This window comes from Eubalaena glacialis, chromosome 11, assembly GCF_028564815.1.
Source record: "Eubalaena glacialis isolate mEubGla1 chromosome 11, mEubGla1.1.hap2.+ XY, whole genome shotgun sequence".
NCBI classification, from domain to species: Eukaryota; Metazoa; Chordata; class Mammalia; order Artiodactyla; family Balaenidae; genus Eubalaena; species Eubalaena glacialis.
In genome coordinates, this window is record NC_083726.1 from 107,932,416 (window position 1) to 107,957,210 (window position 24,795).

At 40.6% G+C, this 24,795-nt stretch overlaps 1 long non-coding RNA gene across 6 annotated transcripts in view; it reads right to left on the reverse strand.

Moving 5' to 3' along the window:
• Positions 1-24,795, reverse strand: part of LOC133100796 (uncharacterized) — a 128,841-nt gene that overhangs the window by 32,134 nt on the left and 71,912 nt on the right. For 3 of the 6 annotated variants that reach the window (XR_009702536.1, XR_009702534.1, XR_009702533.1), the window contains exon 7: positions 11,228-11,299. The exons of 2 other annotated variants lie outside the window; for them this stretch is intronic. This is a non-coding gene — a long non-coding RNA (uncharacterized LOC133100796). Of the gene's footprint in view, positions 1-5,486; positions 7,124-11,227; positions 11,300-24,795 lie in introns of those variants that run through there. One more of the 6 variants, XR_009702535.1, reaches the window with a different exon arrangement.

A 24,795-nucleotide genomic window follows, 5' to 3' on the forward strand; every position in this document is an offset into this window, starting at 1 on the left:
ATTAAATGATTAAACAAATTTAGAAAGGTTGCTAAGGTCATTAAAACAACAGCTCTGCTTTTTCTTAAGTATTCAAAACCAAGATCACTGAATCACAGAATTTCAGAGTTGAAGGGAACATGTAAGGACCATTTACTGTCATTTCCTTGTTACACAGAAAAGAGAACTCAACTCCAGATTGGTTTAGTGACTTACTCAAATGCACTGAACTACCCTTTCAGTCAAAGAAGTGAATCTGCTGAAGGAGAGTTGGCAAACCCTCTAGAATGATGCAAATCAAATTATCCCTGGGATGGTGGGTGAGAGGAACATAGCACATGGTGATTTGATGAGGATGTACATAACTCTCTCCAGGTAAAGAGACAGTGGAAAACACTCTCAAATGAGGCACTGGAAGAAGTGAAAAAGAGGGAGGAGCTCCAGAGTCTGGCCATAAAGATGGACTGGGCAAGGGGTCTCCAGCTGTACTGCTAAAGTCAAGAGCATGGAGGAACAACTGGCAAATAGGCAGTGAACAACGAGTGTACAGATGGAGAATCAATTACCACGTGGGGCCATGAGTAAATGACATTGGTCAGTTTTAATTTAATTTTATTTTTTGGATTTGCAGTATTTGGAAACTCTTCTTGCATTTGGGTGTTTCTAATCATATGAATCCTGGTCTCCAGAAGCTGAAAAGTCTAATTACTTTTTTCCCAGTCCTGTGACTGTCAGGATGTGGATGCATGGCCCTGCTCTATTTGTATTTTTTTTTAAGTAAATCTTTTTGTAAAAGATATGTTAGCAAAACCTTGGGTTGAGAGTATAAATAGATGAGGGAGTTATCTTGTGCTTGCAAATGTGTTATAATTCCTCACCTACTGCCAAGTTCTCCTTAAGTCATCTAAAGATTGAGTGGGTCACAGGCTTTCTGCACTCCATGGAGGGATTTTCTGAAATAACACCTCCAGTCTCTCTCTGACCCCTCCCTGGCTCCTCCCCCAGGGGCTGAGTGTGTGGGCTCAGCCCCTTTCCCTCTCTTTTGGGGATGTGCTGTTCGCAGAGTGTGTGTTCTCACTAGCTCTTGGCCATGCAATGAGCCTGTGGCCCAGTCTCTGTCTCTTTGGGTCTGGCTTGCCATTTTAGAAAGTTAATTCATTTCATTCAATTCAGAGGACCATTAGCAAGCCCACCTGCCTCATATTTAAGGCAACTTCTCTAAATAACTTTATCAGTATTAAATGTGATATTTTGATGTCTATATGCCTTACTCTTATATCTTAATTAGTTTTGAATTCAGACAGGTGTTGTGTACGACCCCACTAAAACCTCAACACACTGTACCATCTCCAATCATTTAAGGTTAGAGCCCAGCATTGTCTACAAGGGCCAAGATATGGAAACAACCTAAGTGTCATGGATAGATGAATGGATAAAGCAGATGCGGTATGTATATATAGAATATATATATATATGGAATATTACTCAGCCATAAAAAAATGAAATCTTGCCATTTGTGACAACATGGATAGATCTAGAGGGAATTAGACTAAGTGAAATAAGTCGGACAGAGAAAGAAAAATATTGTATGATTTCACTTATATGTGGAATCTAAACAACAACAAAACAAACAAATGAGACAAAAGAGAAACACTCAGACATACAGAGAACAAGCTGGTGGTCGCCAGAGGGGAGGAAGGGGGGAGACAGGTGAAATAGGTGAAGGGGATTAAGAGGTACAATCTTCCAGTTATAAAATAAATAAGTCACAGGGACGTAATATACAGGATAAGGAATAAAGTCAATAATATTGTAATAACTTTGTATGGTGACAAATGGTTACTAGACTTATTGTGGTGATCATTTCATAATGTATTTATATGTTGAATCAGTATGTCGTATACCTGAAACTAACATAACACTGTGGTCAACTATATTTCAATTAAAAAAATAAAGTTAGAACCTTACACAAAATGCCTTTAGGCATTAGGTGGCAGGCTTATTTTTCACTACCCTATGTGTTTCTCAGCCTGACCCGCAGGTGACAGCTTTAAGCTACAAAGCTAGTTCCATTCTAAGTACACTCCAGCTTTGCTCACTGAAATGTGGTCTAGGAGAGGAGAACTACTGACATCTTGGAGAGCTTGTTAGAAAAGCAGAATCTCAGATCTACAGGATCAAAATCTGCATTTTCACAGGTCTCCCTGGTTGAGTTGTGTGTATGTTAAAGTGAAGACACACAGAGCCATGGAACGCTTTTGTGTGCCCTCTTCCATGCAGACTATTCACAGAGATTGATTCTCAGTCACTTCATCTCTGCATCAACTCCTCAAATAAACAACTGAGCAGTATTTGTAACATCTGTTGACTCATCCAGAGCCAAGGAAAACCACTCCAGTCGTTTGTCTTGTTTTTTAATTGATTATTGCTGTCGTTCCCAACGCCCTCAATTCTGCCAGCAACTGTTGTCACCAAAAGGCTAATAGTCTTGAGGAAGTTTATTTTCTCTGGACACATTCCTTTGGCTGCTACAAACAAACATGATTTAATTAATTTGCTGTTCGTGAATGGCTTTCCTTGCTTGGTTAACAAATGTGTCACTCAGAATCTTACTTTGATTGCAGTCCTATCTTCAGGGACTTCTTTGTGTGTGTGTGTGTGATAGAATCCTGCTAGATGAGAAATTCCCTTTAAAATTTAAATTTGTTCCCTGACCATTGCTCTCCTGTGAGTTGGAAATACTTCGATGAGAGCTTAATCTGATAATGTCCGTGTACAGTATATTCTTTTAGCATAGCTGTAATATCATCATAAACACAAGAACAAAATAATCCTCACTTCACTGTGCCTTCAGAGTGTGACATTTGAAGCCATGATTGTCCACCCTGGAATAGACCACTGAGTTTTACCTATAGATGGTCTGGCAAGAATGGGAAGGGGGAAAGCCAGGTCTTTTCCCACCCTGTTGGCATTATGGTAAGACCAATAGAGGGACAGGAGGGAGGTGCCTGAGAGCAGACGTTGCGTTGTGATTTCCTGTCTCCTAGCTTTGGTCCACAGAAGTAAGATGCAATAGCTTAGAATGATGTCACCAAGGGTAGGGTAGGCTCCAGCCTCCCATCATCAGCCACTTGCCAGTTTTCACCTCACCCATCCTCACTTCCTCCTGTTTGAGGACACTGCCTTCCAGGCTGCCTTGTGCTGAGCTGAGGTACAGCCATGCAAAGCAGACTTGTTGATCCAGCATGATCAGACAGAGGGGGATCCTGAGGTTTCACTTCCCTGCACTGCCCTAAACCCCCATGTAGTGTGGAGAGTATCAGCCAAGCCAAAAGAACACAGGGCACAAGTTCGCCAGCCACAGGTCTCAGCATCAGATCCCTGCAGGGAACCCAGCAACTAGAGGGAGAAGGGTCAATGCCCTGGAGAGAAGCTGATGTCAGCCAGCACATGTCAAGGACTGTCATGAGACCAGGGACCCCTCATGCCTCTCCCCAGAGCTATTTATAACTGAGAATTTTCTACAGGGATTGTGTAAGTTACTAGAGCAAACTAAGCTTTAAATCAGAACCTGACTCCCCTATCCCCATTAATCAGTAGGCAGGGGTTTGTGAAGGGAACCACAATAGACAAAACCAAATTAAATTATTATATTTCCTCTCAAGTGGTACTGTGATACAGGATATGTGACTTTGCTTATGGATTGTCTTCAACAGGCTGACACACCTGGGAGATTCCCTTTTCGATCCTTAAACAAAAAAGCTTGCTCGTTGCCCCCCACTCTGTTTAAGGGAGCTTGCTGAAGCCCCGACTTTCCAAACATTCCTGACCTGCTCTCTCCTCCTGCATCTCAGTGGTGATTTATACTCTCAACATTACATGTGCAGGTTGTCCTGGCACCTTTGTCACTATAACAAGGACAAAAACACACAACTTCCCAGCAGTCGCATTCTTAGAGATTTACCCAAAGGAATTCAAAACTTATGTTCACACAAAAACCTGTATGCAAATGTTTATTTCAGCTTTATTCATAATCTCCCAAACCAGGGAGCAACCAAAATGACCTTCAACAGGTTAATGGATAATCAAGTTGTGGTACCTCCATATAATGGAATACTATTCAGCTATGAAAAAGAATGAGCTATTTATCGATTCACACAACAACATGGATAGATTTTAAATGTATTTTGCTAAGTGAAGGAAGCCAGACTACAAAGGCCACATGTTATATGATTCCATTTACATGACACTCTAAAAAAGGCAACACCATGAGGACAGAAAACAGATGCCAGGGGTTGACTACAAAGAGAATTCATGGAGGAATTTTTAGGGTGATGGAACTGTTCAGTATGATTCTGAGTTGGTAGATAAATGACTGCATTTATCAAAATCCATAGAACTGTACATCACAAAGAGTGACCTTTATGTATACAATTATAAAACATCCACCAGCATGTTGGGGATCCCACGATGGAAAGCAGACTTTGATGAATGAATCCCACTGTATTACAAGTGGATTCCCTATGAAGGGAATGGGGGAGAAGGAGCTCACCTAAGTGACTTTGGAAACTGCTGCTCGGACTTGTAAGGCTGATGGCAAAAGGAGCTGTATGTAACCACTGTACTCCAGCTGGTAAATCTGTTTCTCATGGAGGTGTGAGTTGGCAATTCTGAAACTGCTTTACATGTAAAGTAAGTAATAATAATGGACACAGGAGTAAATGGACGGTGGATAATGGGGCCAGGTTTTTCACCATCTGAGAGGGGAGTTATAGATGAGCAAAGGGGGGACACCAGAAGGACCCCTGTGACACTACAGTCAGGGGTATGAACTTGTATTTAACTTATATATTTGATATGTATATTCATATTTAAGTTATAAATACATATATAGGTTGTATATAGTATATATATGTATGATATATATATTCACACATAGAAATAATAATGCATATGTATATAAACATGGGTTAATATAGTTTATATATATTATTTATATGATATACAATAAATATAGAAATAATAGATGTCTCAATTATTATATAATAAATGATAATAGATATGTGTATATGTATAAACATGGATTAATATATTTTGTATGTATTATTTACATTTTATGTATTATGCTTTTTACATATTATATGTATGCTCTATTTCTATCCTGTAATTTTTTTATTATGTATATTCTAGCTCTGTTCCAGAGAAGGCCTAGAAGCAGTGACACCCAGTGTGAGATTGCCAGATAAAATACAGGATACTCAGTTAAATCTGAATTTCAGATAAACAATAAGTACACATACATACAACCTATAACTGAGGAAAATATCTTTTGAAGGATGTACAAGGAAACTGAAGCTGGTGGCGGGCAGACTGGTGGGAGGAGAGTAGCCTTGTAATTATGCACGTGTTTCCTATTCACAAAATAAACAATTCTACAAAAATTTAACAAGCAAACCCTTGTTAGTAACTTAGTAAATAAATAAAATTGGAAAAAAATAGACTGCCTTACTAACTTTTAAAAATTTCACTGCTTTTTAGAGAAACCACTTAAGCCCTTGTATAACTGTTCTGTAAGCCCATCTTTCTCTTTCCCCGAGCAGGTCTTCTCTGCCCTTCTGCAGAGGGGCTGGTGGTCTTCGGCAACACAACATTTCCTTCCTGTACCCGCTTCTTCCCAGGGGAGTGTAGGGGAAGGGTGGTGTGCTGCCGATCTGGGGGCAGAGACGGGAGGAGGGCGCGCTCCCTGCGGTGATGGCTGTTTCTCACTGTAATCAGTGTCTCCTCCTGAGTTAGACAAGTGAGAATGTTATTCTCAGCTGCTGACACAGGAAAATCTCTCAATTAAACAACTCAGCCTGGCTATCTGCGCCAGTCATCACAGGCCAGCAACAAGGCAACATGCTTGAAACGATTTAGAGGAAATCTTCTTTTAATGGAGGGAATAATTAACCTGTGTAATTTACTGTTACAGAATCTCATAGAAACAAGGTAGCTTATTATAATGAAAAAAAAAAAAAAAAGAAAGAAAGATTTCAGCCCTGCTCTGGATAAGAATGGCCTCCACAGTGACGCTGCAAACCTGGGTGAAGCTTCCCAGGTCTCTAGAGGCATATGGTAATTGTCAGGAAGGAATGCTGAGGTCAAGGAGGAATTTCCTCGCACTGGGCCCGTGCAAAAGCCAGCAGACCAGAAACACTGCAGGAGGGGGTGGTCTGCCTTTTGCAGCAGTAGGCTGCATCCATAAAAGAGAGGAAATAGTGCAACAAAACTTCTCTTCTGGTTCAGACTTGCCACAATAAAAAGACCTGCCAAGACTTGGTCAGCAGGCTGGGCTAACAGACCCTGTCTTAGCAGCTGCCCACGGAACTGAACGGGGTTGGAAAGTCATTAGGGAAATGGAGCATAGCAGCCCACCTCTCTCTTCTGCATCATCCAGGTCAGCAAACATGGAGCGTGAACCAACCATTCCTGCTGCTTAGACTGATGCTCTCCTCATGAGAGACTTCTACTTAGAGGCCAACGCCCTCAGTTTGACATGAAAGTTACAGGGCTGACGAGTACAGTTCATAATTCCTTTACTTCGGTCTTGTTTCCTGAACTGCAGGAAGTAAGGAAGAAAGATGTCTACTTTATGAGGCCTTAGGGGAAAAGTTAGATATTCTGTGCATTCATGTCCCCCTTCTCGGCTCTCTTAAGTGAAGGGAGAGCTTCCTAATGTAGTGTCAGAGCTAGCTGCCTCGATAAGGATTGGCTGAACTGGACATCCTGCACTAGCTTGTGGGCAAGAAGAAAACACTTAGAGAAAATCCTCCCCCGTGTAGCTCAGAGAATTCACTGTCTGCACCATCCCTTTAAAACATCATCATCGTCATCATCATCATCATCAACAACAAGAAAACCAGGTCTCTGGTACTGTGGTGAGCTTCAGCCCGAGTCCCACGGGCACTTTTTCCTTCTCTGGCTTGGGTTGGGGACAATGGAGGTGACCGATCAGAAGCAGTAGGGTGTTCCTTTAATGGCCATTTGTCAGTCAGCGCTTTTACACGGTTTCCCCTTGTTTGCTGCTGGCTCTTGAGGTTATGCAGCATTGTGCTGTTGATTACAAGCAACCGTGTGTGCTCTGTCCCCTACAGCTTCCTCTTGGCTGGTGAAAAGAGAATAGTAATTGTAAATGGGAGAGCAGCTCTAACAAGGATGGAGGAAACTCTTCCATAGCTTCATGCTTACTCACCTGTGAGGGCTCTGCCTTCTGTGTTAAGACTTAGGTAATCAGTCATCCTCTCCACCTCGGGATATTGGAAAGAACTGGGCTTGACATCAAGAGACCTTGGTGTGCATCCTGGCTTTGCCACTTGTGTTATTAGCACAAATTACTTAACACCTCTAAGATTCCGTTTCACTCTCTATAAAATGTCATTAAAAATGGCTATCAACAAAGATATTGTGAGAAATAAAGGAATTAAAATTCCTGCCAAATACCATTTTCTCATTAAGTGCTTGTTGAATCTGAAGGATATTGCCTGAATCCCACCATCCTCAATTATCATTCTCAAGTATCTGGATATGTTCTTCCCAAAGACAGAGTATCTGACCACTAAAGGTGCACAGTGGAAGGGAATACCCCCCAACAGAGATGCTGAAGTCAGTTTACAAAGAGTTTTGAAATATTCATTAGGAAAGGTCAGTGATAAAAGAAAGGGATTATTCAGGGAGCACACAGTATGTCACTTCTTATACGTGTGACTTATAAACACTCAATAAGGAATCAGTTATACTATAGCATTTGATACTTCTATGTTCAAGTGTTAACAGAACATAGAACAGAACATTTTGTATTAGCATACAAAAATGACACAAAAGTTTTTCTATCTGCTTATAGCTTGATGTGTTTTTTTAATTCTCATCCATTTTGATCAATCTCATAGAAACTTTATTTTCAAATTCTAAAAAACCATTTCTCTTTAACATCCTAAATGCCTTTGACATAAGTGACTAACATCCCCTTTCTCTCAAAACAATATTCATTTGAACACATTTGGCTAAAAACATGTGAAACTCTAAGTAAGTTTCACTTCAGATAACACAGAAAATCACACAGGATTTGCATACTTCATGTCAAAGGGCCTTGGAATTTAGTAAAGAGAATAAAAAATATTTGTGACTTTCACTTTAGCCTGCCCTCCTCTGATCTCCAATTTCCTAACCCAGATGTTAAAGACACAGGAACACCATTGTCTGAGGGGGACAACTTCTCGTTCTTTCCCGACGCCAGCCCGGCTGCCTCAAGCACAGGGACACCTGCACCCATGCTTTTTGAGCTTCCTGCCCTCTCACCACCTCTCCTTGTAAAGCCTAAGCATGGACATGGGTTCATGGGCTCCATCTAGTGGTCACACATCAAATCATCTAAAAGTTGAGAACATTTTGTCGGTCGATGAATGACATTTAATCCACCCCTTGTTTTGACATATGGGAAATCCAGACCTAAAGAGGTGAAGCAAAACATTCTCTTTTATTTTTATTTTTTTGGTTGTCATTTCTCTTTAATCTCCTTTAATCCAGACTAGTTCCTCCTGCCTTTTTTTAATCATTTAAGATACACCTACATTTAATTTATTTGCTTCAAATTTTGAATGTTAAGTTTTTTCCTGGGCTAGCAATACATGGTACAATAATCTCTCATAATGCTGGCCAGCAGCAGCCAGCCAGCCAGCCACAGTTCCCAGTCGGCCACATGCTCACAAAGGTAAACAATCCATACATTTACAACCATTCTGTACCCGTGCAGTAGTGAATTAACCACAGGAAGTATTCAACACTTTACACCTTCATTTTAAACATCACTAAGGAAAAAAAAGTGCTGCCATTTATAACTGTAACATGTCATCAACTGTAAGATGAATCTTGCTAAATGCTGCATTTTTTTTTTAATTGAAGTATAGTTGATGTACTATGTTGTGTTAGTTTCAGGCGGAGGCAAGGCATTCTTGGCACACAGCGGACAGCTGGTTAGCGGTGGCACTGGGGCTGGAACCCCACCCCGACCCCAGCCACATTCCCTGTGCTCCCCCCTTGCCCGTCCCTCCTCCCCTGATGCACCGAGGTAGGCCTCGTACAGTACTGCTTCACAGTATGTATTCTCCAGGAACTTACACATCTGACGTTCAGTTCTGATGTAAAAATAAGCCGGAAACATAAAAATGAATATTTGAAATGATTGTAAGTATCGCAATAGAAAAGACTGTATACTTCCATTGTTTGAACTGTAAAGATTACTATGCTTTAAAATTCGACAATAAGATTTGTTGAATCAATGAAAGACAGCAGGTTTCAGTGAAGGAGGAGTCAATGGAGGAGCTGGAATTCCATTAGCATCCTGATTATGGAGGAGTGGATAAGATGGAGGAAATTCCTGGGATAGGACATTCCAGGAATATTGGAAGAGCATGACCAAAAAAAGCTGGTTGGATTCCCAAGGCAGGAATCAGGAATTTTTAAAATAATTTTTTCTATTTTATTTATTAATAGAGTTTTAATGGGCGCAGTGTAAGTTTTGACATATGCTTACACCACGGAAGTCATTACCACAATCAAGACAATGAACATATCCATTACCCCCCAAAGTTTCCTTGTGTCCCTGTGTAATTCTAATTCTTTCCTCTGGCCCCTCCCCACTCAGACAACCAGTGATCTGCTTTCTGTCACTATAGATGAGTTTGCACTTTCTAGAATATTAATACATTAAAATTTTTGTTTTAAAATAATTGCAAATTTATAGAAAAATTGCAAGAATAGCATGAGAACTTCCATATATCCTTCATTCAAACTCCCCAGTTGTTAACATTTTACCTCATTTGTCTTATTGTTCCACCCGTATACTAATATAGTATTGTTACTTTTTTCTGAAGCAGTTGAGAGCAGTTGCAGACATGATGTCCCATCACCCTTTATTACTTCAGTATGTATTTCCTTAAAACAAGGACACCTATTTAACTAGAGTGAAACCATCGAGACCAGGAAATAAATATTGCTGTAATACTGCCATCTTTCCTATAGGCCCCATTCAAATTTCTACAATCGTCTCAATAATGTGCTTTATAATTTCAGAATCCAACCTAGGATCATGTGCTGTATTTAGTCATTAAGTCTTTTTTAGTCTCCTTCAATCTGGAATATTTCCTCATTCTTCCCTTGTTTTTTACAACTTTGCCATTTTTTAAAGAGAGCAGGCTAATTACTTTGTAGAATGTCCCTCATCTCGGGTTGATCTGATGTTTTCTCATTACTAGATTCGAGTCACACATTTTTGGCAGGAATTTCATGGAAGTAATGCTGTGTTTTCTCAGTTTATTGGGAGTAACTTAATGTCAATTTATCCTGTCACTGATAACCTTTTTTTAATCACTTAAGATGGTGCTGGCTAAGTTTGTCCACTTTAAAGTTAATTAGTAAGTATTTTGTACTTTTAAATAATCAAGTAAATATTTGCGAGATCTGTTTTGAGACTATGTCCATATCCTCATCAAATGCTCCCTGTGAGTTTTAGCACCCAATGATGATTCTACCTAAATTAGTTATTACTGTGATGGTTGCCAAGTAATGATTTTCTAATTCCATCATTTTTTCTATACTTATTGGTTGGCATTCTGCTATAAGGTGGAGGTTTCTCTTCTCCCTCATATTTATTTATTTGTGTATTTATATCAGTATGAACTCATGAATTTTGATGTTTTTCCCTGATGGATTATAATCAGTATCATTGTTTATTTTGGGGTTCAAATCATCCCAGCTTTGGCCAGTGGGAGTCCCGTTAGACTAGCTCCTGTGTCCTTTGGGCATGTCCTCATAGTTCTCTGAGTGCTTCTTTACTTTCTGGAACAACATTTCCAGATTCATCATCTTGTTCTCTTCCTGCCCTAGCCCTGGAATCAGACATTTCTCCAAGAAGCCAGAAACTGAGATTTGGATGCTGGGATTTCAGCGCAACTGGGGTGTCATTGCTTCTAAGCCCTCTTGGTGCCCACAGCTAGGAAATATAACACACCTATCTGTTCATATCTATTTCCATATCTATCTCTCTATCTACCTACCTATCTACCTATCATCTATCATGTAATCTATCTTAAACCATCACTTCAAACTGGTATCTTCAATTCCAATCCAATACCACAGTTTCTCCTTTCCACATTCGTAATGCCTTTCTCCAACAGTGAGAAACTGCCCTGCTATCCCCCATATATTTACTTACTTGCTTAATCCTCTTGCATGAAGCCATTCTCCCAGCTGTGCCCGTCTTGTCCCTAGCCCTAGTGCACCAGCTCTGAAGAGGGGATGGTGAAACACAAAATTTTCACTCTTTGCCCATTTTTCTCTTTTCAATATTACTTAAATCCATTCTCTCCCCTCAGTTCTACTTCCACTGCCCAAGTTCAAGCCTTTAACAAGTGCTATTATTTCTGGTTTTGCTCCTGAAGATCTATCCTGCAAATAGCAGTCCACATGATCTTTCAAAACATGACTATGTCTGGTATTCCTCTCCTTTAAACTCTCCTCATTGCCCCCAGAGTTAAGTGAAGCTCTCCTACGTTACCATGACCTGGTCCCTGTCCGCACCTCCACTCTCATGTTTGCCTCTCCCTCCCTCGTCCTTTCAGGAGAGATGAAGTTTTGCAGTTGTTTGCACACACCATGCTCCATTACTATCATTTCTGCAGCATGCGCCAGCTGCTTTCCCCAATTCACCCTTATAAACCCTGCTCAGGCGCTTCTGCCTCTAAGAAACTTTTCTTGGCACCCTTTCTCAATAGTTAATTACTCCTTTCTACTAGTCCTATTTCTTGCACACACGTTTATTATTGCATGTGTGACTCTCCACTATTTTTATTTGTTTACGTGTCTGTTTGTCCTACCAGGTGACCAATCCAGAGGACAGGAATAGACTCATTTGCCATTGTGGTTCCAGTATCTAGCACAGTTTCTGCCGTATGCTATACACTTACTATATGCTTATTGAACTGAAAGAGAAGTTTTGTTTTTTTGGTCTAGAAAGAGTGGAGAAAATGATGTGCTTTAGTTATCATAACTAAACACCTGCATAACAAAACACATTAAAATGTAGTGGCTTAACACAATTTCACATCACATGAAGTTTATTACTTCACATGATTCTGGGGGTTGACTGGGCAGTTCTGCTTCGTGTGGTATCGGCTGGGGCACTGGGGTGGCTGGAAGATTTTAACGGCCTCGCTTCTCTGGCTGGGTGTTGGTGCTTGTTGCTGGCTTGTCGCTCCACTCAGCTGATGCTGTCAGTCAGGCATCTCAATCTTCTTCAACAAGGGCCTCTTCATGTGGCTGCTTGGGCTTGCTCCCAGCATGAGGGCTTGGTTTCAACAAGGAGCATTCCAAGGAGACAAGTCCCATACAAAAGCTTATCAAGAATCCATTGCATTTGGCAAGTGATGTCAACTTGAGAGGGGACCACACAAGGGCATCACACAGAGAGTGGCTCATTGGGGGAATCAAAGTAACAGTCTACTATGGGGAGGTGTTAGATCCTTTTGAGTATCATAATAAAAGGCAGTGAATTTCTGAGAAGGAGGTGTTTTTTTGGCTACACCACACGGCTTGTGGGATGTTAGTTTCCTGACCAGGGATCGAAACCGGGCCCCCGGCAGTGAACGCGCCAAGTCCTAACCACTGGACCGCCAGGGAATTCCCATGAGGAGGAGGATTTCAAATGTGAGAAAATAATGCAATGGGAACTCAATGCAATATCTTGAAGAGAGAATTACCTTGGGTCAAAAACAATGGAATCTCTGCAAATATGAAGTCTGGCACCCGGACCTGACACTTTCCTTTCAATAGATTAAATTCATGATGCAGCAATTGGAGCCAGCAAACTGTAATCTATACTGGAAGTGAGTTATCTAACCCAGTATTTTTTAAAAAATTAGTGACAAGTATTATTTCAAATAGATGCTTATAAGAAAAATAAAACAGAAACAGGTAAGGCAAAACACTCAGGGTTATTTCATTTAAAGTTGGGGTGTTTTGGGTTCTCCGTATTTTTGGCAATTTTAATAGTAAAAAATAAATAATAAAATACAATTTAAAATCCATTTTATAAAGTAAGACACGCAGAGAAAGGTTGCTGTGAGTCAGTGTTGGAAGCTTCGCCCACTCCACTCTCTCTCACGACTGTCTGCCGCTCCCCCCCTTCTGCTGGCATCCCCCAGAGACCTCCATTCTTCAGATACCTTCGAGGAATTCAGGGCAGCCACAGATCGTATTTTGAAAACTGTTGACTAGAAGATGCAGGTCTCTATTTTGATCTGGTCCTCCTAATACTGACTTGAAAAACTAAGCAGACTCAGTGCCGCTGCTGCTCTGTGTCCTCTCTGCCCGCGGCCACCCCCCCCCCCAACCTGGCAGCCACCCAGGAGTCTACTGCTCTCTGCACTTACTGCTATCGTGAACACAGGAAACAGCGTGGGTACCTTCTGATGTCTGATTGAGGATGTGGAAAGTGATGCTGCAGGGATCAAAAGTAGAGAAGCTTCTAAGACATTTGAGAAACTGCATTCCCAAGACATTGCTAAGTGGACTCCAGCAGAAACTGCAGCAGTAGCAGCAGCAGTGGCCCCCAGAAAAATCCAAAGACGTGTTAGTCTGTGCAATTTTTTTAAATAAATTTATTTATTTTATTTATTTATTTTTGGCTGCCTCGGGTCTTCGTTGATGCCCGCGGGCTTTCTCTAGTTGCGGCGAGCGGGGGCTACTCTTCGTTGCGGTGCACGGGCTTCTCACTGCGGTGGCTTCTCTTGTTGCGGAGCACGGGCTCTAGGCACGCAGGTTTCAGTAGTTATGGCATGCGGGCTCAGTAGTTGTGGCTTGCGGGCTCTAGAGCGCAGGCTCAGTAGCTGTGGAGCATGGGCTTAGCTGCTCCGCGGCATGTGGGATCTTCCCAGACCAGGGCTCGAACCCGTGTCCCCTGCATTGGCAGGCGGATTCTTAACCACTGCGTCACCAGGGAAGCCCAGTCTGTGCAATGTTTATGCCATTGTCCTGTGAATACTTTTGCAAAGCAGGCTGGAGGCAGGTGGCTCCTCACCAAGGGCACTGAGCCGGGGGGAGGGGAAGGGTAGGAAGCTATGCATTTTGTACTACAGGCTTATCAAGAGTCGTGCTGTTTCCTGTGTTAAGGGAGCTGTGTGGTCTCCATGGAGCATGAAGAAGACTTGGCTGGGACTTTTTAAACTTCTTGATCATCACTGAGTTAATGCTAGTTCTAGTCATCTCATCATACATTTACTGTGTTCTTACTGTGTTCTGGGCTTCCTGCTTAATCTTTGGGAGCTCACAGAGAGGAGCAGGGCTGCCTCTGTCCTAAAAATGCTCACAGGCTGCCATGTGCTTGGGATCAAGGTTGGCTGAGTAAATACCCATTAAACATACGAAGCAGACACTTGGGAAACTAGAAAAGCAGAGAAACAAAGTTTTGTTTTGCTTAAAAGAATATGTTTTCCTCCCAAAGCATAAAAGCTCTAATTGTAGAAACTATGCATGTTATTGTTTAATTTTTAGGAAAGCAAAATATTTTTAAGATTTGTAGTTTTCAGGCTTCCCTGGTGACGCAGTGATTAAGAATCCGCCTGCCAATGCAGGGGGCACGGGTTCGAGCCCTGGTCCGGGAAGATCCCACATGCTGCGGAGCAACTAAGCCCATGCGCCACAACTACCGAGCCTGCGCTCTAGGGCCCATGAGCCACAACTACTGAGCCTGCGTGCCACAACTACTGAAGCCTGCGTGCCTAGAGCCCATGCTCCGCAACAGGAGAAGCTACCGCAATGAGAAGCCTGCGCACCATAACAAAAGAGTAGTCCCTGCTCACCGCAACTAGAGAAAGCCTGCATGCAGCAACGAAGACCCAACACAGCCAAAAATAAATTAAAAAAAAAAAGTGAATCTGCATAAAAACATAAATCTACCATAAAAAAAAAAGATTTGTAGTTTTCAACATGTCTCTGTAGTGGGTGTGAAAAATATGCGCAGGAATAACTCTAACACAAGACAGCATGTGATGGATACCATAAGGGAGCGCCAAAGCGCCAATGTATTCAGAGACAGAGGGACCACAAAGTCTTTATGGAGGAGGTGGTGTTTGAAGTGGACTCTGATGGGTAGATAGAAGGGGCTGGAGCACACGATCTCTAAATCCATTCAAATTCTTTCCTGCTGGTTTGTGTGGGTGTGGGTGGGATGGACAAGGATGCTCCAGGCAAAGGGACGACTTTGGGATCTGAGAGGCATGCTGGGGGATTATGAGCGCGCCCTGGCGCCTGGAGAAAAAGGCACATGGTGGGGTAAAGGATCTCAGGGCTCAGCCTGGTTTAGTTTGGCTGCAGCAGGAAGGCTTCCTTCGACCTCCTTTACTCTCCTCAATCCCAGGCCCTACTTCCAACAGGAAAGTCTGGAGGGACTGCTTTTCTTTCCAAAGGGCAGTCTGCCCAGGGCCGAGGCTGGTGTGTCCAGCCTGCCCCGTCCCTGCTCAGAGTACAGGGAAACCACTGTATGGCTTTCATGTTTTCTGTGCGAGTGCTCAGCTCAGCTGTCTGCGTTCCTAGCCTGCTTCTGTGTACTTGGAGTTGACCTTCAGAGCATGACATTTGAGCATCAGTGCCGAGCTTCCTGTGCAAAGTACAGTGAGTTTGTGACTGTGTCCAGAGCTACAGACAGGCCCCTTTTCTGTGAGCTGCACGACCAATTTGGCCTCATTAAGAATGAAGTGGGCAAATGGGAATGTCTGCGAGGGCATCAATGGGCGCTGCTTGGACAGAGGGCAGCCGCCAGGCAAACACACCCCAGGCTTCTTCCCAGTAAAGGCAGACCCCGAGTCACAACGTGGCCTTGTCCCCAGCACTTCCCAGAATGCCCTTTAGCATCCTGGTGCCACCCACACCCCGTCTCACTCCCGCGTGCCACTTCTGCCACCTCTCCCATGAGCGCCCTTCGGGGGACTCTGTGACTCCCCCTTGTGCCCCTACACGTTACTGAAACTTTCATGTGTATTTTATTCACAGAGTTAGGATGGCTTCATCCTTTCCAAATTAATTTCTCCTTTATCTCGGTTCCTTCTACCCTGTTTCCATCAAGGTTGAAAGCCAATGTAATTTTCATAGGGAAAGTGATAGTTCCTTGATGGATTCAGTTGTAGGAGCCATATGACCTGCTCACAGAAGTTCTGTGTAGTCACAGAAAGAGAGGGAGGTATGTAGAAACATACCATAACTAACTTAACAGAGCAGTTTAAAGACAAAGATTAATGTTGCTACCATTTAGGAGTTCAAAGACAAAACATTTGCAAATTTAAAACATAATTACACATATATCCCTCTTGGGGACTTGGAGACATAGTTTTGCAAAATAACTTTGGCTGCTAGATAGAGAATGAAGAAAAGTGCTACATGTTAAAAACTGTTAACTGTTCATGGACCCACGTAAATTGAGGGTGTCTTCATATTTGCTATGTTTCTTACCCCACTGCTCCTCTGCATATGCACATTTACTCTGGATTGATATTTGAGATTATCCAACACTTGTTGTACATGTATGCAAAGACTCGGGAAGAAAAGGTTGAGTTAGTAAAAAGCTAGCTATGTGACCATGGGCAAATTATTTGTCCTCTCTCAATACATCTTTCCTCACTTTTAAAATGAGAAGGTTGGACTAAGCATTCTTCCATCTTTAACAATCCGTGATTAACAAGAAAACACACTATAGAACAGTAATTAGTGTCTTAGGATCCACTATGGCCTTTGATTCTTATAGCTGTGTGATCTGAATAAAGTAATTTCTTCTCCCCAGACCTCACTTCATCTGTAAAATGACAGAATTGGCCTCTCTATTCTTTATTGTCCCTTCGAGCTCTAATATTTTGCAGTTTTCCTCAGTTAGGGTGGAAGTATCAGCTTTCTCTTCTTTGCATTTGGCTCTCATGTTGGGGGAGAAGGGAGAGGCCTAATATTAATCATTATTATTTTCAGTCTGTTTTGTCTTCTCTCTTTCCTCTCTCTCTACTCCCCCCACCCCCCCCCAACTTTCTCTCCTATTGTTCTTCTAGAAAACTGGGAAAGTTTCCTCATAAGGAACATTGCAGACCCAGCTTTACTCAGCAAATCCTGAAGCCTAGGTCTGGGTTGGAGAAGAGGCAGAAGTCCTTACAGCTCTGCCTTTTGTTTTTAAGTCAGTTTATTGGAATCCCTGCAGGAGACTAAGCTCTTTAGACTATCAGTACTGAGCCCTGTATTGCTTAGGAATAGGTTTGGCTGAGACTGCTAGAGAAAACCTAAAGTAACAGTGGCTTTAAAAAACAGAACTTTATTTCTTCCTCAGGCAATAGTCCAGGTTTATAGTCTAAGGCTCTTGTGGCAACTCTGAGCCAGGAAGTCCTCAGGATCTCAAGCTCCTTGGCCTACTTGCCCCACCATCCCCAGGCTGTAGCCCTCACCCTGTTGATCCAAGCCATATAATGAGGAGGGAAAACCAGGAAGAGGCTTGGGAACTGCCACACTGTGCTGCACCCCATTGGCCAGACATTGGTCACAGGACCACACCCAACTGCAAGGGAGGCTGGGCATTGTAGACTCCCTTCTGGGTGGCCATGGATCCAGGCAAAAAACTGAGGATTCCATTACCTTGGAAGGAGGGGAGAACGGATATTGGGAACAGAAAGCCATCTCTGCTACTATCTCCATTTGGCTAGTAAGCCTTGGATATGTTCTCTCTATAGTGAGAAACCATCAGGGAAGAGGGGTGGGTCCTAGGACCTCCAATACCCAGCACCCTTATTTCTCTTTATTCTCTCTTGTCCTAGAAGACTCCACTCTCACAAGACACTGCCATTTCCCAAGAACTCCAAATCATTCGTGTATTTACTCATCTACAAAGGTTTGTGGAAAATGCTCTGTAGTCAGCACCGTATTTGGCAAGGGGACCAGAAAGACAGATGAGGTAGAGTCCTTTCCCTAAGGAGTTTACAGTCTGGCAGATAGAAGCGGACATGTAAACCAATTGCCTAGAATCGTTATAGAATAGACACTTGAACTGGGTATAATGGGATGGGGTATAAGAAAAGAAGTAATAATTCTAACTTCACAAACAGACGGCAGAGGGGTAAGGAAATGCCTCATAAAGGAAGTCTCCATTAAACTGAGTGTTTAAAGCCAAATTCCTTGGATGGAGGGGACAGGGCAGGGTCTCTGCCTTTTTTCTCACTTTTTTCCCTTTCTTCTCCATGACTAATATGTTTTGCTTATAACCACCCGTATGTAAACAGATCAACTTGGCTGCTGTCCTCGTAAAAACATAGTGTCCCTGGCTAAGCTCAAGTTACCAAATTGCATATTCATTTACGTGGCAATTCCTGTAACCCTGCCTCTTAAGAAAACTAGAAAAATGAAGTTAATTACCAAAGGAAATCAACTGCAAAAATATCCAAGCCCTAATTCTAGGTAAAGATTACACAACATGGCACAATGTAAACTCTGGTGGGGGTCTGTCGAAGAGGTGAAGCAATTGTTTTTACATGGAGAAATTACTGGGTTCTGTACAAACGCAACTGTAATCGTTAGCAAGATAATGGAATATGGCTTCACATTTACTAAATTGTTGAGCCATTATCTGCTCAACTACTAACATTCAGTTTAAAGAGTATTTTTCTCTAGTTATCATAAATGGAAGTAATGGTGAACCTGAGAAATTTATGAGCATTAACACTTCATGTTTAGGAGAATATAATTTATCATTCACAGCATACAATTTTGCAAGATTAAAAATGTTCATTTTGCCACAAGAATTCAAGATTGCTTAGATTCTTTCAGTTAGATCACCCAAGGTGAACTTTCAAGTTCTTACAAATTCTTCTTCCCCATGAATTTTCATTGACTAAGTCAACAGGAAATTCTCCATTTTATCTGAAGTTTCAAAATATGCATTTTTATTTTTCTATTTTTCTATGTATGAAACTTATGCTTCCTTATATATTATTTTTACTTTACAAGTTTAAATTCCTTGGAGAATGTTTTAAGTATAAAATTTAATTTTATAAACATGTATTCATTATCTCATAAAGCAAGATGAACTGCGTAAAGCAGAGGGGCACACACTTTTTCAATAAAGGGCCAGAGAGTAAATATTTTAGATTTTGCAGGCCCCATACAGTCTTTGTTGCATATCCATCTTCGTTTATGTTTTCTTTTTTCTTAACAATGCTTAAAAATGTAAAAACCTTGTGGGCCGTACAAAAACACGCTTCATTTGTCCTGTGGTCCTTAGTTTGCCAATCTCTGAAAAGCTTTGATTTCAAAATCTTACATGCACATAAATAACTATAATAAAAGGCAGATACGTAATGCTATATAAGTACAAATGTGTAGATATGCAGCATTTGATCCTCTTCCAGGGTTCTTCCCAGCAATGGCATCATTATCTACACAATTATGAAGTCAGAGACCTTGGACTCATCCTTAATACAAATCTCTCCCTTTCTCTTGCCCCTTGTATTCATTTTTTAATTTATTTTTTATACAGCAGGCTTTTATTAGTTACCCATATTAGTGTATACATGTCAATCCCAATCTCCCAATTCATCCCACCACCACCACCCTGTCCCACTTTCCCCCCTTGGTGTCAATACATTTGTTCTCTACATCTGTGTCTCTATTTCTGCCTTGCAAACTGGTTCATCTGTACCATTTTTCTAGATTCCACATATATGCGTTAATACACGATATTTGTTTTTCTCTTTCTGATTTATTTCACTCTGTATGACAGTCTCTAGGTCCATCCATGTCTCTACAAATGACCCAATTTCGTTCCTTTTCATGGCTGAGTAATACTCCACTGTATAAATGTACCACATCTTCTTTATCCATTCCTCTGTTGATGGACATTTCGGTTACTTCCATGTCCTGGCTATTGTAAATAGTCCTGCAATGAACATCGGGGTGCATGTATCTTTTCAAATTATGGTTTTATCCAGATACATGCCCAGTAGTGGGATTGCTGGGTCATATGGTGGTTCTATTTTTAGTTTTTTAAGGAACCTCCATACTGTTCTCCATAGTGGCTGTATCAATTTACATTCCCACCAACAGTGCAAGAGGGTTCCCTTTTCTCCACACCCTCCCAGCATTTGTTGTTTGTAGATTTTCTGATGATGCCCATTCTAACTGGTGTGAGGTGATACCTCACTTAGTTCTGATTTACATTTCTCTAATAATTAGTGATGTTGAGCAGCTTTTCATGTGCTTCGTGGCCATCTGTATGTCTTCTTTGGAGAAATGTCTATTTAGGTCTTCTGCCCATTTTTAGATTGGGTTGTTTTTTTAATATTGAGCTGCATGAGCTGTTTATATATTTTGGAGATTAATCCTTTGTCCATTGATTCATTTGAAAATATTTTCTCCCATTCTGAGGGTTGTCTTTTCGTCTTGTTTATAGTTTCCTTTGCCATGCAAAAGCTTTTAAGTTTCATTAGGTCCCATTTGTTTATTTTTATTTCCATTACTCTAGGAGGTGGGTCAAAAAAGATCTTGCTGTGATTTATGTCAAAGAGTGTTCTTCCTATGTTTTCCTCTAAGAGTTTTATAGTGTCCCATCTTACATTTAGGTCTTTAATCCATTTTCAGTTTATTTTTGTGTATGGTGTTAGGGAGTGTTCTAATTTCACTCTTTTACCTGTAGCTGTCCAGTTTTCCCAACACCACTTATTGAAGAGGCTGTCTTTTCTCTATTGTATATTCTTGTCTCCTTTATCAAAGGTAAGGTGACCATATGTGCATGGGTTTATCTCTGGGCTTTCTATCCTGTTCCATTGATCTATATTTCTGTTTTTGTGCCAGTACCATACTGTCTTGGTTACTGTAGCTTTGTAGTATAGTCTGAAGTCAGGGAGCCTGATTCCTCCAGCTCCGTTTTTTCCCCCTCAAGATTGCTTTGGCTATTCAGGGTCTTTTGTGTTCCCATACAAATTTTAACATTTTTTGTTCTAGTTCTGTAAAAAATGCCATTGGTAATTTGATAGGGATTGCACTGAATCTGTAGATTGCTTTGGGTAGTATAGCCATTTTCACAATATTGATTCTTCCAACCCAAGAACATGGTATATCTCTCCATCCGTTTGTGTCATCTTTGATTACTTTCATCAGTGTCTTATAGTTTTCTGAGTACAAGTCTTTTACCTCCTTAGGTAGGTTTATTCCTAGGTATTTTATTCTTTTTGTTGCAATGGTGAATGGGATTGTTTCCTGAATTTCTCTTTCTGATCTTTCGTTGTTAGTGTATAGGAATGCAAGAGATTTCTGTGCATTAATTTTGTATCCTGCAACTTTACCAAATTCATTGATTAGCTCCAGAAGTTTTCTGGTGGCATCTTTAGGATTCTCTATGTATAGTATCATGTCATCTTCAAACAGTGACAGTTTTACTTCTTCTTTTCCAATTTGTATTCCTTTTATTTCTTTTTCTTCTCTGATTGCCATGGCTAGGACTTCCAAAACTATGTTGAATAACAGTGGTGAGAGTGCCTGGTGACTCCAACTTCAACTAAACTAGTTTAGTGCACATCCTGAAATGCACCTTGATTCCATTTATCCAAAACCTACCAGCTTGAGTCCACTTCTAGTTACCTCTCACATAAGCCAGTCACCCAATCGCTCCTTCATCTGAATTTCTTTGTTATTTACTGTGTTTCACAATCATCTGTCATAAGATTGGAAATTGAAAGTTTAGCATCTTCTAAAACAAAACACACAAACAAAAACGTTGTTTGTTTGCTGGTTTTGTTTCCGTTTGGTTATATCATTCTTACTCCATTTTTTTTTTATTGAAATATAGTTGATTTACAATGTTGTGTTAGTTTCCAGTGTACAGCAAAGTGATACTTCATAGATCTTAACGTTTGGAGAATTGAAAGACATTCTTGGAACTATCAAACTGTCATCATGCTTCCTTATATATTCACCATTCCTTCAATGAATAAACAACTGTTCTCATATAAAAAAAAAAAATAGTGGCGAGAGTGGACATCCTTGTCTTGTTCCTGATCTTAGAGGAAATGCTTTCAGTTTTTCACCATTGAGAATGATGTTTGCCATGGGTTTGTCACATATGGCTTTTATTATGTTGAGGTAGTTTCCCTCTATGCCCACTTTCTGGAGAGTTTTTATCATAAATGGGTGTTGAATTTTGTCAGAAGCTTTCTCTGCATCTATTGAGATAATCATATGGTTTTTATTCTTCAATTTGTTAATATGGTGTATCATGCTGATTGATTTGTGTATATTGAACAATCCTTGTATCACTAGGATAAATCCCACTTGATCATGGTGTATGCTCCTTTTAATGTGTTGTTGGATGCTGTTTGCTAGTATTTTGTTGAGGAGTTTTGCATCTATATTCATCAGTGATATTGGTCTGTAATTTTTTTTGTAGTATCTCTGTCTGGTTTTGGTATCAGGGTGATGGTGGCCTCATAGAATGAGTTTGGGAGTGTTCCTTCCTCTGCAATATTTTTGGAAGAGTTTGAGAAGGATAGGCGTTAGCTCTTCTCTAAATGTTTGATAGAATTCACCTGTGAAGCCATCTGGTCCTGGACTTTTGTTTGGAAAATCTGGAAGATTTTTAATCACAGTTTCAATTTCATTATTTGTGACTGGTCTGTTCATATTTTCTGTTTCTTCCTGGTTCAGTCTTGGAAGGTTATACCGTTCTAAGAATTTGTCCATTTCTTCCAGGTTGTCCATTTTATTGGCATAGAATTGCTTGTAGTAGTCTCTTCTGATGCTTTGTATTTCTGCAGTGTCTGTTGTAACTTCTCCTTTTTCATTTCTAATTTGATTGAGTCCTCTCCCTCTTTTTCGTGATGAGTCTGGCTAAAGGTTTATCAATTTTGTTTATCTTCTCAAAGAACCAGCTTTTAGTTTTATTGATCTTTGCTATTGTTTTCTTTGTATCTATTTCAATTATTTCTGCTCTGATCTTTATAATTTCTTTCCTTCTACTAACTTTGGGTTTTGTTTGTTCTTCTTTCTCTAGTTCCTTTAGGTTTAAGGTTAGATTGTTTATTTGAGATTTTTCTTGTTTCTTGAGGTAGGATTGTATTGCAATAAACTTCCTTCTTAGAACTGCTTTTGCAGCATCCCATTGGTTTTGGATCATTGTGTTTTCGTTGTCATTTGTCTCTAGGTATTTTTTGATTTCCCCTTTGATTTCTTCAGTGATCTCTTGGTTATTTAGTAAAGTACTGTTTAGCCTCCACGTGTTTTGTTTTTTACGTTTTTTTCCCTGTAATTGATTTCTCATCTCATAGCATTGTGGTCGGGAAAGATGCTTGATATGATTTCAATTTTCTTAAATTTACTGAGGCTTAATTTGTGACCCAAGATGTGATCTATCCTGGAGAATGTTCCGTGTGCACTCGAGAAGAAATTGTAATCTGCTGTTTTCAGATGGAATGTCCTATAAATATCAATTAAATCTGTCTGGTCTATTGTGTCATTTAAAGCTTGTGTTTCCTTATTAATTTTTTGTCTGGATGATCTGTCCGTTGGTGTAAGTGAGGTGTTAAAGTCCCCCACTATTATTGTGTTACTGTTGATTTCCTCTTTTATAGCTGTTAGCATTTGCCTTATGTATTCAGGTGCTCCTATGTTGGGTGCATATATATTTATAATTGTTATATCTTCTTCTTGGACTGATCCCTTGATCATTATGTAGTGTCGTTCCTTGTCTCTTGTAACATTCTTTATTTTAAAGCCTATTTTATCTGATATGAGTATTGCTACTCCAGCTGTCATCTGATTTCCATTTGCATGGAATATCTTTTTCCATCCCCTCACTTTCAGTCCCTAGGTCTGAAGTGGGTCTCTTGTAGACAGCATATATATGGGTCTTGTTTTTGTATCCATTCAGTGAGCCTGTGTCTTTTGGTTGGAGCATTTAATCCATTCACATTTAAGGTAATTATCAATATGTATGTTCCTGTTACCATTTTCTTAATGTTTTGGGTTTGTTTTTGCAGGTCCTTTTCCTCTCTTGTGTTTCCCATTTAGAGAATTTCCTTTAGCATTTGTTCTAGAGCCGGTTTGGTAGTGCTGAATTCTCTTAGCTTTTGTTTGTCTGTAAAGCTTTTGATTTCTCCGTCAAATCTGAAAGCAATTCTTGCTGGGTAGAGTAATCTTGGTTGTAGGTTCTTCCCTTTCATCACTTTAAATATATCATGCCACCCACTTCTGGCTTGTAGAGTGTCTGCTGAGAAATCAGATGTTAACCTTATGGGAGTTCCCTTGTATGTTATTTGTCGTTTTTCCTTTGTTGTTTTTAATAATTTTTCTTTGTCTTTAATTTTTGTCAATTTGATTACTATATGTCTCAGCGTGTTTCTCCTTGGGTTTATCCTGCCTGGGACTCTCAGTGCTTCCTGGAATTGGGTGGCTATTTCTTTTCCTATGTTAGGGAAATTTTCAACTATAATCTCTTCAAATATTTCCTCGGGTCCTTTCTCTCTCTCTTCTCCTTCTGGGACACCTATAATGAGAATGTTGTTGCTTTTAATGTTGTCCCAGAGGTCTCTTAGGCTGTCTTCATTTCTTTTTTTTTTTTTCTTTATTCTGTTCCATGGCAGTGAAGTCCACCATTCTGTCTTCTAGGGCACTTATCCGTTCTTCTGCCTCAGTTATTCTGCTATTGATTCCTTCTAGTGTGTTTTTCATTTCACTTATTGTATTGTTCATCTCTGTTTGTTTGCTCTTTAATTT